Source organism: Terrapene carolina, unplaced genomic scaffold (genome assembly GCF_002925995.2).
Source record: "Terrapene carolina triunguis isolate 2854851 unplaced genomic scaffold, T_m_triunguis-2.0 Scaffold67, whole genome shotgun sequence".
Taxonomy (NCBI): Eukaryota; Metazoa; Chordata; order Testudines; family Emydidae; genus Terrapene; species Terrapene triunguis.
In genome coordinates, this window is record NW_020664418.1 from 2,558,800 (window position 1) to 2,574,378 (window position 15,579).

General features: G+C 52.5%; 1 long non-coding RNA gene across 1 annotated transcript in view; it reads left to right on the forward strand.

The window, feature by feature from the left end:
- Positions 1 to 7,403: 7,403 nt before the first annotated feature.
- LOC113406041 overlaps positions 7,404 to 15,579 on the forward strand; it is a 55,919-nt gene continuing 47,743 nt past the window's right edge. The window contains exon 1 of the long non-coding RNA XR_003369629.2: positions 7,404 to 7,706. This is a non-coding gene — a long non-coding RNA (uncharacterized LOC113406041). The remainder of the gene's footprint in view (positions 7,707 to 15,579) is intronic.

Genomic DNA, 15,579 nt, shown 5'->3' on the forward strand with positions numbered 1-15,579 from the left:
TGCCTGTTCTCATTTTCTGGTGACATTGTAAATAAGAAATGGGCGGCATTATTTCCTGTAAATGTGAACAAACTTGTTTGTCTTAGTGATTGGCTGAACAAGAAGTAGGACTGACTGGACTTGTAGGCTCTGAAGTTTTACATTGTTTTGTATTTGAGTGCAATTATGTAACAAAAAAAAATCTACATTTGTAAGTTGCACTTTCACAATAAAGAAATTGTGCTACAGTACTTGTATGAGGTGAATTGCAAAATACTATTTCTTTTGTTTAACATTTTTACAGTGCAAATATTTGTAATAAAAATAATATACACTTTGATTGCAATTACAACGCAGAATACAATATATATGAAAATGTAGGAAAACATCCAAAATATTTAATACATTTCAATTTGTATTCTATTGTTTAACAGTGCAATTAAAACTGCGATGAATTGCAATTAATTTTTTTGAGTTAATCGCGTAAGTTAACTGCGATTAATCGACAGCCCTACAAGGAATCATTTCTTATTTTTAGTTCTAACATGACAGCTCCAAGGACTGAAGTCCTCTCTTTATCCACTGTCAGGGGTGCTGGAACAATGTGTATAGTGGGGGTGCTGAGAGCCATTGAACCAAACTGTAAACCCTGTATGTGATGGAAACCACTTCAAACCAGGTGGTGCTGCTGCAGTTCCAGCACCTGTGTCCACTGTCCACGTCCAGCACAAGCAAGAACAGTGAAAGCTTCTCTGAGCCTCTTGCCAACATGCTTCAAACCCTGGCCTGGAGGATCTACCTCTAAAGGCAAAGAGATTGGAAGCTTAGTCTCACTCTGATCTTGTTTTTTCTGATAAAACAGCAACCCCAAGGATGCCAGCTTTGGTGGCAGTTTCTGAGTTGTGGACATGTGAACTGGGTCCACCAGCTCATTTCACAGAGGCCACTGGTCACTGTCAGAGACAGGACCCTAGACCAGATGGACCATAGGCCTGTTCTAGTCCAGTGATGTCTATTTTCCTATTTAACAAATTTGGGCTATTTCCAACCTACACCAGATTAGAGCTGATGACCTTGAAGTGGAGTTCTCTGTAACTCATTAGCAATTCCTCTAGCAGTTATTTCTACAATTAAAAATAAAAGAGTACATTAAAAATGGCCCTCCCCCTGTCTCTAACAGCAAACAATTCCAACAATCAGCAATCACTCCTTTTACCCCCTTGCAACAAGAAGGACAGAAAGTTCTTTGCTTTCACTCCCACGTGTTGATTGATCTTATCACAATTCTTGGGGCTCCTCCAGATTTTTGTCTTGGTTTTTAATTTGATCTGGTTTTAATTTTCCAGGATTATGCTATATCTTACTCTGGGCTCCCCTGATTAACTTTAACACACACGCGCACGCACGAACAAAAAAATTTTCCCCCCAGATTCAATCAGACATGTTTGTTCAAGACCTTTTGGAAATCTTTGGATTCTGTCCAACTTTTCATTTCTTACATGCGTTTATTGTACTCTGATATTTATAGTTTATTTAAAATAAATGGCTCCTTATGTTTCCCTCTTCCAGTTCCTTAGGGGAGTGACTGTCAGGGTTGCTGTCTGTCTGGGATGTTGTCAGTCTGGGATGTTGTCTTCTTTCTTTCACAAACCCTTTGATTTTTTTTTTCATGTTCCATAAATATTTTTGATTGGATTCTACATTTGCCAGACACTGCAGAGTCTTGTACCAGCTGCTTCAATTTCATCTGAGGATGTTTTCCTCTCTAGTGGTTCTAGTGATCAAGAGACAAGGATCAAACGGAGACAGACAATACTATGCAATATATGTTTGTAGAGCAACTATATTCCAGACTCTTTACAGAGTTACATAATGATTAATGGAGGGAGCCAACAGAGTGATCTGGGGCTAGGGCTCTGTGCTCGGAATCAGGGGCCTGAGTGCTAATCCTAGCTCTACCGCTGACTTGCTATGCAGCCTTGAGACTCTCACTTCATCTCTCTGTGTTTCAATCCACGCTTATGGCACTTATGTGCTTTCAATTCTACTGAAAGAGCTCAGCATTATAATTCAGTTAAGGTTATAGGCAAAGAAGGAAAAGTGCTGAGAATTGACTGGATGGATGTGGCAGAGTAGGGCAGGCCCTTGTAGCAGCTGTGGAAATGTATGTAGTGATGGGAGGAGCTCTAAAGCTGAGCAGCCTGATTCCAATTCTCACTCTGGTGTAAGTGAGATAGGCCTTGGTCTGTGAAGTTGGATGAAGCAAGTCCCTGGTGGGGTTTGTCATTAGCTGTCTGAGGCCTGAGATGATGTCACCACTGTTCCTCGTGCATCTGGAGGGGCAGGCAGCAGCATTCTGCACATGCTGAAGTCTGGAGCCCTGGGACTCAGGGACACATAGATGAGGGAGTTGCAATAGCCAAGGCAAGAGGCGGGGCAGTGATGGTGATAGGCAGATGTGCACACCCGAGAGGGTGAGTCCAAGGTGAAAGACGACCTGAGGTATGGACAGAGGAGACAAGTGGGAGGTAGGACTCAAAGTCACCATTCCACCCTCTCCTCCAGGGCTAGGGCAGCTGGACACAGGGCCCTTGCAGGTCTCCCTTTCATTCCATGTCACTTGGCATTGCAGGTGATGGGTGTTATTCATTGTGGTTCAGTTCTCCTGTCACCACAGATCCAGCAGCAGAGCCTCTGGGGTGTGCGCATGCACACTTGGGAAAGAGGTAGGGTGACCAGATGTCACAGATTAAATATCGGGATGCGCAGGGGGGGGAGGGGTGGGCGGGAAAAAAAAAAGCCGGGGGCGGAGGGGGGAAAAAACCCCAAAACGGCCAGAGCACCCCCCAGCCAAGCCACGCTCCAGGCCCCTCCTGCAGCTCCCTGCCCAGCCGTTCCCGGGCTCCGTCGCCCCGGACCTGCAGCAGGGGCTGCTCCGCTCCACCCCGCCAGGGCTGGGACACTCGCCCCCGCAGCCCCGGACAGCCCCTCTCCGGCCACGGGGAGCTTGGGGACCCGGGCAGGGGGCGAACCAGGCAGCCGGGCCCAGCCCCTCCTGGCAGGAGCGTGTTCGCCCCGGACCCACCACGCTGCCCCGCGGGCTGCAGGGCTGGAGCAGCCTCCACGCTGCGCTCCCGGCCCCGGGCCCTGAAGGCGGCGGTGAAGCCAAGGGGCTTGCCCTGGTGACCCTAAGGGAGCCTGGCACACCGAAGGGGTCCTCCCAGGGACTGGTCCAGAGCACAAACGTGTGGGTGCAGGAAAGGGCTGCTTCATGGTCCCGGTGAAGCTGGTCTGAGCAGTTTCCCTCCCATTTGCTACCTGACTCCGAGCTCTGGCCCCGGAGCAGGTCCTGGCTGGAGCAGAGAGCACGGGGCTAATCACCGTGTTAATGCGGCTCCCTCCTGCAGCATCACTACACCAGGGGAGCAGGTTCCCGGGGCTGCGCGATCCGAGGGCCCTGGGCCGGCAGAGGCACTTTCCTGCCCGGCCCCAGTGCTTTCCCGGAGCTCGCTCAATCCCCTGGATGGTGGCAGCAGCCAACCCATCCTGTAACCGCTGCTCGGTCTCTGCTCCATGTTCCCCCAGCACCAGCCGCTCTCCTCGGCTCCAGCCCCAGACCCCCACTGTGCAGCGGCCTGGGCAGGAGCCCTCTGGTGCGGCGAAGGGCTCAGAGCTGAGCCCCCTCGTCTCCCTCCTGGGGGAGCAGCCCCCTTGCCCACCCGGTGCCGGAGCTGACTCACCAGCTCCAGGAAACGCCACCCTCCCTCCCAGGCTTGCGCCGCCATGCTGCAAGCCTGGGAGGGAGGAGGAATGCCGCGTGGTTGGGGAAGAGGCGGGGCCAGGGCAGGGATTTGGGGAGGGAGCCAATGGGGGAAGGAGGAGGCGGAGCCGGGGCGCGGGGGGGGGGGCGAGAGTTCCTCCGGGACGGCAAAATTGCTTGTTTGTCCAGTGTCCCGACCGCACATCGGTCGGGATGCGGGACAAACAAGCAAATATCGGGACAGTCCCGATAAAATCGGGACGTCTGGTCACCCTAGAAAGAGGGAGCTCTCCCTCCCTGCGACACAGCCAGGGCCAGCTCCAGGGGCTTGGCCGCCCCAAGCAGCCAAACAAAAAAAAACAAAAAAAACAAAAAAGCCGCGATAACGATCTGTGGCGGCAATTCGGCGGGAGGTCCTTCGCTCCGAGCAGGAGTGAGGGACCGTCCGCCGAATTGCCGCCGAACAGCTGGACGTGCCGCCCCTCTCCAAAATGGCCGCCCCAAGCACTTGCTTGGTAAGCTGGTGCCTGGAGCCACCCCTGGACACAGCCCTGACCCAACACACCCAGCTCAGCCCTTAAAGGTACAATTCCCGATATCACACATAGTGCTCTCCTAATTGGGATTCTTCCCCCCTCCCTCCCAGCATTTTCTACAAAAATGGGAGATAGGCCCAGATCCACAGAGCTATTTAGGCTCCTCACTTCCATTGATTTCAATGCAAGTGAGGCCCCGAAATAGCTCTGTGGCTCTGGGCCGTAGCGTACTGTATTGCTAGGCCATCTTTGGGAGGGGGGAGGCAGAGGGCCCCCAGAATGCCCCTTCCCTTCCACCATCAATGCCCAGGGACCGAGAACAGCCAGCCATGAGGGCTGGGAGGTGAAACCTGGGCAGTCTCTGGCAGTGGGGTCGAGCAGACTCATAGATTTCACTTCTTCATTTATCTGATATCTTCCAGGGCTGCCTGGCAGCTTTTTTGCTTATGCACCTTTGCTCCTCCCCATAGATATTCCTGGTTGGTTGCCCATGGGTAAATCAGGGTGATGAAGCTGGCAAAGTGGGCAAAGTAGCAGCTGGTAGAATCCTGTGTGAGAACTGGGCATGCAGCAGCTGGGGTCTACCGGGGACACATCTGCTTCCTGGACTGGCTCCAGTAGTCTTGGGGCAGCTGGAATTGTGCTGAGGGTTTTGCCTCCTTTGCTGGACAGTAACAAGTACAGCCAGATCTGAATGGGACTTAAACCTATGTAGATTGAGCATATCAAGAGAAGGGAAACTGTGAGCTCCCAGTTCTGCTAGACTCCCTGCTCCCCCATCTCTCACTCCCCCACCTCTACGATTGGATGGTCTTTTGTCAGAAGGCTTGTAGGGAGGAAAATGTGAAGATGGGACCAAGGCAGGTGCCAGATGTCCAGTTTTTGACTGGAACAGCCTGTCGAAAAGGGACCATGATGGCTCTGGTCAGCACCTGCTGACTGGGCCGTTAACAGTCTGGTTGATGCAGAGTGATAGCCTCCCTACATGGCTCCGCGTGGCTCCCTAGAAGCGGTGACATGTCCCTCGGAGGTGGAGGGACAGCCAGGGGGCTCTTTACGCTGCCTCTGCCCTGAGTGCCAGCTCCACAGCTCCCATTGGCCGGGAACCACGGCCAATGGGAGCTGTGGGGCGGCACCTGCAGGCAGAGGCAGCATGCACAACGCAGAGCCGCCTGGCTGCCCCTGCAACTAGGAGCCGAGGGATATGTTGCCGCTTCCGGGAGCTGCCTGAGATAAGCTGCCTGCACCCTGAATGTCCTCCTGCGCCCCAACCCCCTACCCCAGCCCTGAGCCCGCTCCCGCATTCCGAACCCCTTGGCCCCAGTGTCCTGCACCCCAAACCTCTCATCCCTGGCTCCACCCCAAAGCCCACACCCCCTGCTAGAGCCTTCACCCCCCACACTCCAACCCCCTACCCCATCCCAGAGCCCCCTCCTGCACCCAAACTCACTCCCGGAGCCTGCACCCCAAACCCCCTCCCATGCCCAACCCCCCTGCCCCAGCCTGGAGCCCCCTCTTGCATCCTGAACCCCTCATTTCTGGCCCCACCCTAGAGCACACATACCCAGCCCAGACCCCATAACCTTTCTCACACCGAACCCCCTGCCTCAGCCCAGAGCCCCCTCCCACACTCCAAACCCCTTGGCTCCAGCCCAGAGCCCCCTCCTGCACCCAAAACCCCTCATCCCTAGCCCCAGTCCAGAGCCCACACCCCTAGCCAGAGCCCTCACCCCCTCCCACACCCTAACCCTCAGCCTGGATCCCCCTCCTGCAGCCCAAATCTCTCATTCCCAGCCCCACCCCAGAGCCCGCAACCCCAGCTGGTGCCCTCACCCTCTCTCATACCCCAACCCCCTTGCCCAGTCCAGTGAAAATGAGTGACTCAAGGTGGGGGAGAGGGAGCAACAGAGGGAGGGGGATGGAGTGAGAGGGGGGCAGGGCCTCAGAGAAGGGGCGGGGCCTCGAGGAAGAAGCAGGGCAGGGGCAGGGCAAGGGTGTTCGGTTTTGTACAATTACAAAGTTGGCAGCCCTAGACCAAGGGGCACCCTCTAGAATAAAAGTGAGGAGGGAAGAGATCTTGGGCTTGGTTCTCCACTGCCTTGTACCTCCTGCATTCATTACACCAGTGCAAAGTGCATGTGAAATGCTACTAAACCAACTGGGAGCCTTTTATATCCCGTTTCAACTCTCTTTGCACTGGGATGTATAATTGGACTCTGTGCAGGGTGTAGTGTGAGGGACTTTGCCGTTACGGGCTGAGCTTCCCAGACTGAAGGTTTGTCTGCACAGGAGTTGGAAGTGTAATTTCCAGTTCAGGTAGACATAGACGCGCTACCTTTGACCCAGCTAACATGCTAAAAATAGCAGTGTAGCTATGGTGGAAGGGGGGGCGAGAGGGGCTAGCTCTATACCTATGGTCTCGGATGGGATTGTACTTGGGGTGACTAGCCCCGCCCACACTGCTGTTTAAAGCACAATAGCTCCGTCGAAGTGAGTGTGTGTTGTCTGCTCTCCAGCTGCAGTGCAGCCACACCTAAAGAGTTTCCTCTTGTTGTTGTGCACAGCCAGTTAGAACTGGACTCAGAATAAAGCAGAGCTCTTGCATGCTCCTTAAGCATGTGGTGGTTGCTGAGACCCACATGGGGCAGTGGGGGAAATCAGCCCCATGGTGTTCAGTCCATGGCTTAGCAGTGGTTGCCTGATTGATTCAGGGACAGCTGCAATGAGCTGCCCAAGGTGTCCTGTGCCATCCTGCACTGACACATCCGGAGGGAGGGGGAATGGAAAAGGGGCTGGGAATTGGTCCTTAAAGTGTTTGTTTTGAGCATGTTGACCCTGCAAAGGGGGAGTGGGAGGGGATTAAACAAATGTTTGCTTGGACTTTCACTCCCAACAGCATCTTGGCAGCATTTCCCAGTGCTCAGGTCAACAAGTCCCATTTGTTTTGGAAGCTCTGGTTTTCTAACCCTCTGCTGCAAACGGAACATTTTAGTTGCAGGGATCTGGAGTCCTTATGTGCTGACATGGCATCAGCTCCGCTTGGTGAGCTCAGAGACAGCTCAGGCATCCGACTGTTCCCAGGGAAGGACTTCAGAGCCGCCTTTGACTCAGGCATCTGCTCACTGCATGGGAAATACCAAAGCCACCCCAGGGCACGGCGTCCGACGGCTTGGCGGCACTGTGCGCAGAATTGGCACAGGAGATGCTGCTTGCAGGAATACTGTGACTCCTTGTTTCCAAGCATGACTCTGGAGGAAGGGGAAATCAGGATTAGGGACATGCTGGTTCCCCTTTGGAATCGATTTGAACATGAATCCACTCAAGTCCTAAGGATTCCCATCCATCTATACACAGCCACACCCCCACCATCTACGCTCACAAGGGGAAACACAGAGAGAAGGGGAATGGACGTGAACCCCTTCCTGGCTTGGGTAAGCTGCTTCCCTTCCTCCTTGTCTGGGGCAGTGGGTGCTTCCCCTCCTGTTTCGGTCTGCGTTAGCCCTGCATATACACAGCTAAACACCTGTGGATCTCTGTCTAGGCTAGGGCTGCCACCTGCGAGGTACAAAAAATGGGACCTCTGAACCATTTCATCCAGGACAGCTTCCTCAAAAACAAGACAATCCTGGGAAACTTGGACAGGTGGCACCCCAATGTAGACCTGTATACACACAGGCAGGCTGCTTATATGGATACATCTCAACACCCCTGCATACACACAGGGCAATTCCCAGTTATACCCCTGGATGATGGGGTGGGCCCAAACAGCAACATTTGGATCTGGATTGACATCAGCTCCCAACTCCCCCAACGCCCATGGGGCCTAGACCCAGCGTACCAGTCTGGCACATCATAGAGACTGACTGCAAAAGAGTTTGCATCCATCTGAGTCCCAGCTCCCTCCTGAGGCAGCATTTTGGACCAGATCAGGGACGCAGGTGTGCGACTCTTCTCACCCAAGATGGCTGCCTGGAGTCCCTTTGCCCCAGCCCTCCGGAGACCCTCTTTGGTGGGACAGGGAGGCTGTGAGAGGCCTGCTCGGAGAATCACCAGCACCTGGCTTGGTCTGCTCCAGCTCCCTCAGCTCCCCTGGAAGTGCTGCCATTGTGAGGCTGGGAGGGGGTGCCAGGTGGAGGGGCTGAGTGTCTCAGCTCCCTCATTGCCCAGAGCTATGCTCACACGGAGCTGGGAGAGTCAGCACAACACCAGAGCTGCCTCCTCCAACAGCATGTCTCAATCTCACTTCCTAGAATGCGTTGTGTCCGCGGGTCTCACCCTGCTTTACAAAAGCTAGTAAGCAGCAGCAGCCCTGCCCCTTTTACCGATGGGGGGCTGAGCGGCAGAGAGGGGAGGGGACCTGCCCCAGCTCACCCAGCAAGTCAGTAGCAGAGCTGGGATGAGAACCCAGGACTCCTCACTCGCTGTCTCCTATCCTCACTACTTGGCCACACTGCCCCCCTCAGCATCACTCTATTTCCACTGAGGCTCTTCTCCTCACTCCCTGCCCCATGCAGAAAAATTCCCTTTCAGGCTTGTTACCAAGGCGGGAAAAGCAGAAAGCCTAGGTCTCCTCTTCCAGATGGCCAAATTGTCGCCCCCCCCTCTGACCTAGGAGCCTACTGTTGCAATACTCCAGTGCTCAATAGTAATGGGCCAAACCTTCAGCTGGCACCAGTGACACTGCTGGGGCATTGGCCGTTATTGCAGGGTACTGGGGTCTTTCTTAATAAGGATCTTCCAGTTCTTACTTTCTTTCTTTCTCCCCCGTCTTCACAGTTCCCAGATGTAGGCAATCCATGCAAAGTGTCTTCGTATTTCACACGTGCGTTAATAATTTGCCGACTCTGCTACAGTGCAGGATCATGGCACACAAACAGAGTTACGGGCCTGAGAAGGGTTGGGGGAAAAGATGGATGGCAGAGCAAGCACCCGCCTGGTGGCTCGTGACACAGCATGTTGGAGGCAATGCGGGGGGACCTGAGGCTGGGAACTGCAGACAGATGTCCCCACTGTAATAAGCAGAAAAGCTCCACAAACATGGTCCTGCAGACAGAATTACAATGAGCTGAATTAAACTGTGCTGTGTCAAAGTGTTCTCTGCTAGGGAGCAGGGCCACCAGCAGCTGTGGGCTTGGCAGCTCTGTTAACAAGCATACAGTAAGCAGCCCTTACCACCCTGTGTCGGCTCAGTATCACTTTGGAAAGGCTCCCAGCCTTTCCCCCCCCCCCCGCCCCGGTCTTCTTTCTGCCCTCCCCTTCCCCATGGCAAAGGCCTGTTCCTGCCACAACCTTGCCAGGTCACGCCACAAAGCCCAAACGTGCACTAGCCTGAGCCTTTGCTTGCATGTGGCCAGGGGATGCACCAGATTACACTTTCTCTCCCTGTGTTTGTACAGCCATAGTGCAGCTGCTTTGTGCTCTGGTAAGGTAAGCAGTACATGTCCTGTGTACCTGCATGGGAGACAGTGACGCTTTCTCACGGTGCCCAGGGCTGTGTCCCCTTGTTACCGCTCTGCCTCCAGAGAGAGGCAGACTTGTTGGTGCTTAACTGGGTGTCAGCTCCCTGACCCACCAGCCTGTTAGTCACCCAAACAATTTCCTCAGGGCGCTGTCAGCCCTTACTCTGCCTTGCAGGTTAACAGTAGGTGCACCCAAGGCCCTTGAAAGTACTCCCCTGTGTACTCAGCCTCTGTCACTGGACACTCAGAAGGTACCAGGTTTGCTATTGCCAAGGGGACAGTGTACTCACAAGCTTGTTTGATTCAACTGAGAGTCAGCTCTTATGTACCGTCACAGCACTGAGATACATTTATAATGCAAACAGTCATAAGTTTATTACCAAAGGCTGAGATTTAAGAGATTGTGAATAAGGATAATGATGATAACGAATATGGTTACATATAAAACAGAAGGTATAACATGCGTCCTAGAGTCTAAACTCCACTTTAACAGGCTAAAACCACTGGCTAACATCTCCCAGGCTAAAGCAATCTCCCAGCATCTCCATCCTACAGGGCTAGGATCCCCCTCTCATGAATGCAAAAAACACTGTCCTTTTTGCTTCCTCAAAAGAACAGCCATACTGGGTCAGACCAATGGTCTATCAAGCACAGTATCCTGTCTCTGACAGTGGCCAAAGGGAATTAACAGTCATAAGTTTGGGGAGGAGGTGACCAGCCCTCCGTGGAGAAAGAAGCGGTTCAGGACTATTTAGAAAAACTGGATGAGCACAAATCCATGGGGCCGGATGCGCTGCATCCGAGAGTGCTAAAGGAGTTGGCGGATGTGATTGCGGAGCCATTGGCCATCATCTTTGAAAACTCATGGTGATCAGGGGAGGTCCCGGATGACTGGAAAAAGGCTAATGTAGTGCCCATCTTTAAAAAAGGGAAGAAGGAGGATCCGGGGAACTACAGGCCAGTCAGCCTCACCTCAGTCCCTGGAAAAATCATGGAGCATGTCCTCAAGGAATCAATTATGAAACACTTAGAGGAGAGGAAAGTGATCAGGAACAGTCAGCATGGATTCACCAAGGGGAAGTCGTGCCTCACTAACCTAATCGCCTTCTATGAGGAGATAACTGGCTCTGTGGATGAGGGGAAAGCAGTGGATGTGTTATTCCTTGACTTTAGCAAAGCTTTTGATACGGTCTCCCACAGTATTCTTGCCGGCAAGTTAAAGAAGTATGCGCTGGATGAATGGACTGTAAGGTGGATAGAAAGCTGGCTAGATCGTCGGGCTCAACGGGTAGTGATCAATGGCTCCATGTCTAGTTGGCAGCCGGTTTCAAGCGGAGTGCCCCAAGGGTTGGTCCTGGGGCCGGTTTTGTTTAATATCTTTATTAATGATCTGGAGGATGGTGTGGACTGCACTCTCAGCAAGTTTGCAGATGACACTAAACTAGGAGGTGTGGTAGATACACTAGAGGGTAGGGATCAGATACAGAGGGACCTAGACAAATTAGAGGATTGGTCCAAAAAAAACCTGATGAGGTTCAACAAGGATAAGTGCAGAGTCCTGCACTTAGGACGGAAAAATCCAATGCACTGCTACAGACTAGGGACCGAATGGCTAGGTAGCAGTTCTGCAGAAAAGGACCTACTGGTCACAGTGGACGAGAAGCTGGATATGAGTCAACAGTGTGCTCTTGTTGCCAAGAAGGCTAACGGCATTTTGGGCTGTATAAGTAGGGGCATTGCCAGCAGATCGAGGAAGTATGGGCTGGACGAATGGACTGTAAGGTGGATAGAAAGCTGGCTAGATCGTCGGGCTCAACGGGTAGTGATCAATGGCTCCATGTCTAGTTGGCAGCCGGTTTCAAGCGGAGTGCCCCAAGGGTCGGTCCTGGGGCCGGTTTTGTTTAATATCTTTATTAATGATCTGGAGGATGGTGTGGACTGCACTCTCAGCAAGTTTGCAGATGACACTAAACTGGGAGGCATGGTAGATACGCTGGAGGGTAGGGTTCAGATACAGAGGGACCTAGACAAATTGGAGGATTGGAGGATTGGTCCAAAAGAAGAATCCGATGCACTGCTACAGACTAGGGACCGAATGGCTAGGTAGCAGTTCTGCAGAAAAGGACCTAGGTGTCACAGTGGACGAGAAGCTGGATATGAGTCAACAGTGTGCTCTTGTTGCCAAGAAGGCTAATGGCATTTTGGGCTGTATAAGTAGGGGCATTGCCAGCAGATCGAGGGACGTGATCGTTCCCCTTTATGCGACATTGGTGAGGCCTCATCTGGAGTACTGTGTCCAGTTTTGGGCCCCACACTACAAGAAGGATGTGGAAATATTGGAAAGAGTCCAGCGGAGGGCAACAAAAATGATTAGGGGTCTGGAGCACATGACTTATGAGGAGAGGCTGAGGGAACTGAGATTGTTTAGTCTCCAGAAGAGAAGAATGAGGGGGGATTTGATAGCTGCTTTCAACTACCTGAGGGGGGGTTCCAAAGAGGATGGAGCTCGGCTGTTCTCAGTGGTGGCAGATGACAGAACAAGGAGCAATGGTCTCAAGTTGCAGTGGGGGAGGTCTAGGTCGGATATTAGGAAACACTATTTCACTAGGAGGGTGGTGAAGCACTGGAATGCTTTACCTAGGGAGGTGGTGGAATCTCGTTCCTTGGAAGTTTTTAAGGCCCGGCTTGACAAAGCCCTGGCTGGGATGATTTAGTTGGGAATTGGTCCTGCTTTGAGCAGGGGGTTGGACTAGATGACCTCCTGAGGTCCCTTCCAACCCTGATATTCTATGATTCTATGATTCTATGAACAGAACAGAGCAATTATCAAGTGATCCATCCCCTGTCATCTACTCCCAGCATCTGGCAGTCAAAGGCTTAGGGACACCCTGACCTTGTTGGCTAATAGCCTATAATGGAGTTGCACTCATCTCTTCCGAGTGCCCCCTGGCTGAGTGTGTGTGCCTGCATTCTCTCTCTACCTGTTTGTGGTGGGTCTTTGGTGACTCAGCCCTCTGGCCGAGTCACATACAGTCTGTGTGATAAAAGCAAAGCAAACCCCTTCTGGGGGCCTATTTCAGCCCAGTATCCTGTCTTCCAACAGTGGCCAGTGCCAGGTGCCCCAGAGGAAATTAACAGAACAAGCAATCATCATGTGATCCATCCCCTGTCACCCATTCCCAGATTCTGGCAAACAGAGACTAGGGACACCACTCCTGCCCATCCTGGCTAATAGCCACTGATGGACCTATTCTCCATGTAATGGACCTATCCTACACCTATCCTCCTCCTCCTATCCTGAGGCTCGCTCTACAATCAGTCCAGCAGGGCCTATCACAATACCCTGGTCCAAACTGTCTCTCAGCCCCTTCTGGACTCCCTCAAATTACCCCTGCTCTTTAAGCAGTCCCGACCCTGGTGTGGGGCCATGTCCCCCGGGCTCCCTCCTTGGAGACTCTCCACCTCTCTGGGTCTTTCTGGGCCTAGCTCATCAGCTGGGCCACTAAAAGATTTCAGTCCCCCTTCTGGGGTGCATCAAAATCCAGGCCACTTTCCCGGTGGCTGGGGGGGACCTGGACCTGCCCTCTATTCTGGGTCCCATCCCAGGCACCCTATAGATAGCTGCCATCTGGCATGTCCCTTTAAATAAACTGTGTTGCTGCTACAATTTCCTGGGCCACTTCCCCATGGCTCCAGCACATTCTTCACCCTTACCTCAGGGCCTAGCAAAGAACTGAACTCTCTCTGGCCCTGCAGCTCTTCTAATACTAGCCTGCTGGGCCCTGATTGGCTGTTTCCCACACAGTTGCTCTAGGCAGCTTGGAAGACCTCTCTACTGCCCTTTTCTGGGATGGGGTGTGGCAAGGCCACAAGGCCTCCAGCAGTGGGCCTCAGGGCCTAGTCCATACCATAACATAGCCATTGATGGACCTGTACTCCATGGACTTATCTAATTCTTTTTTTTAACCCAGTTACACTCAGTGAAGGATAAAATGGTGCCCTTTTTGCCTTCTACTTATATCCCCAAAGTTCATAGCCTTTGCACCCCAGAGACAGGGCAACTCCCATGGTTCCTTTCTTGGTGTGCTGGCTCCAAGTTGTCTTCATGCACTGATGTTGACACCATATGCAAAATGGGTTTCCATTATGTTGACTTACAACACTTAATCTACATATGAGCCTTGGCAGATAGGTGAATATATACATTCCTTGTCTGGAAAATCCTGTTTGCCAACCCTACCTGGGAGACAGACTCTAAAATAGATTTTCAGTACTGTCATGGGGTGCTCTACTCACCACTGGAGCGCCTCCTTGTGGCCACAGCTGGGAATTAGCAAAGGCCTGTTCCTGCAATGCCCTTCCAGTGGGGGCTCATTCCACCTCTCTCTAGCCAGACTCAACTGCTCCCTCTTCCTGGCTTGGCCCTCTGGCCAGGTCACTGTAGTGTTCCCCTTCTAGGGGCATGTGTATCAAAGTGTCTCTGTATCAGCTGTCCCAGACAGTTGTCCAATTCCCCAGTGACTGGTTGGGGAACCTGGGACCGTCCTCTTCTCTGGGTTCCAGCTCAGAGCCCCTACAACCAGCAGCTAAAGTCTTCACTGTCCCCCACCTTGCTACTGATTCCCTGGACTGCTTCCTATGTTACATCTATCAGGCTCCTTCTCCACCCTTCACCGGGTACATCCTTTCCCCTGGGCCAAATTCCCTGCTCTCCCTAGTCTCAGGGAGAAGGACTGCAAACCTCCTCCCTGCAGCCCCATTCTGCCCTCAACTACCTGGCTCTAGATAAGCCACACCTGTTCCTGCCCAGGTAAGCTTCATCCTTTAATTAGTCCTCATTGCTCCATGGTTCCTCCTCCAGGTGCAGCCTACAGGATTAACCAGCCCACCTAGCCACCTTAACCCTTTCAGGGCTGGTGTGGGGTGAATGCCCATCACAAGTACATATACCCAGCTCCTTAAATATCATCCATCCATACATCTCGCAATGATATTAGGGACCATTGTGTCACCACCTTTCCTTTGCTACCTTACAAGACACTATTCAGGGAGAAGTCTCTGTCAGCAGGGTTTTAGGTGTAGTGAACTTGTCAGGCCTGGTAGGAGTTGCTCACACCCTTGGGCCTCCGCCTCATAATTGCTGCTGCAGAGTAGTGACCCACCAAAGGGCCTCTGTGTCCCAGCAATTTCCCCTCGATGTGTACTGATCTGGGCCCCATCCCCATAGCATCTCAGCACCTCACCATCTTTAGCATATTTACCCTCACGCCCCTGTGAGGCAGGAAAGCATCATTGTCCCTATTTTACAGATAGGGAAATGAGGCAACTGAGGCACAGAGTGACCAAGGCCCAGCGCCTCCAAGGTACTCAGGCAGTTGCCATCACCCAACACCACAATCACCTTCAGAGGTCATGGAAATCAATGGGAGACAGAAGCCTAAACACTTCTGAGGATCTGGACCAAGTGACATGCCCCAGGCCACCTAGGGAGTCTGTAGCAGAGCAGAAACGTGAAGCTAGGTCTCCTACGTTCCAGGCTTGCACCCTGACCATTGGAGCCAACATTCGTCCGGCAAGGAATGATGCTGGTGATTCAGTAGATGGTGCTTTTTCTCCCTCGGAGCCAGTGCAGGGGAATTATGATGAGCTGTACACCTGAGGTTAGTGAGGTTTCTAAGGATTCCCTGACCCTTTCTCCGGTGTAGGAGTGTTAGAACTGGTGTTCCAATGGAGTGTAAGTCTACACTGCGATTGGGGAGTAGCACTGCAGCACACAAAGGCCTGGTCTACACTATGACTTTAATTCGGATTTAGCAGCGTTAAATCGAATTAACCCTGCACCCGT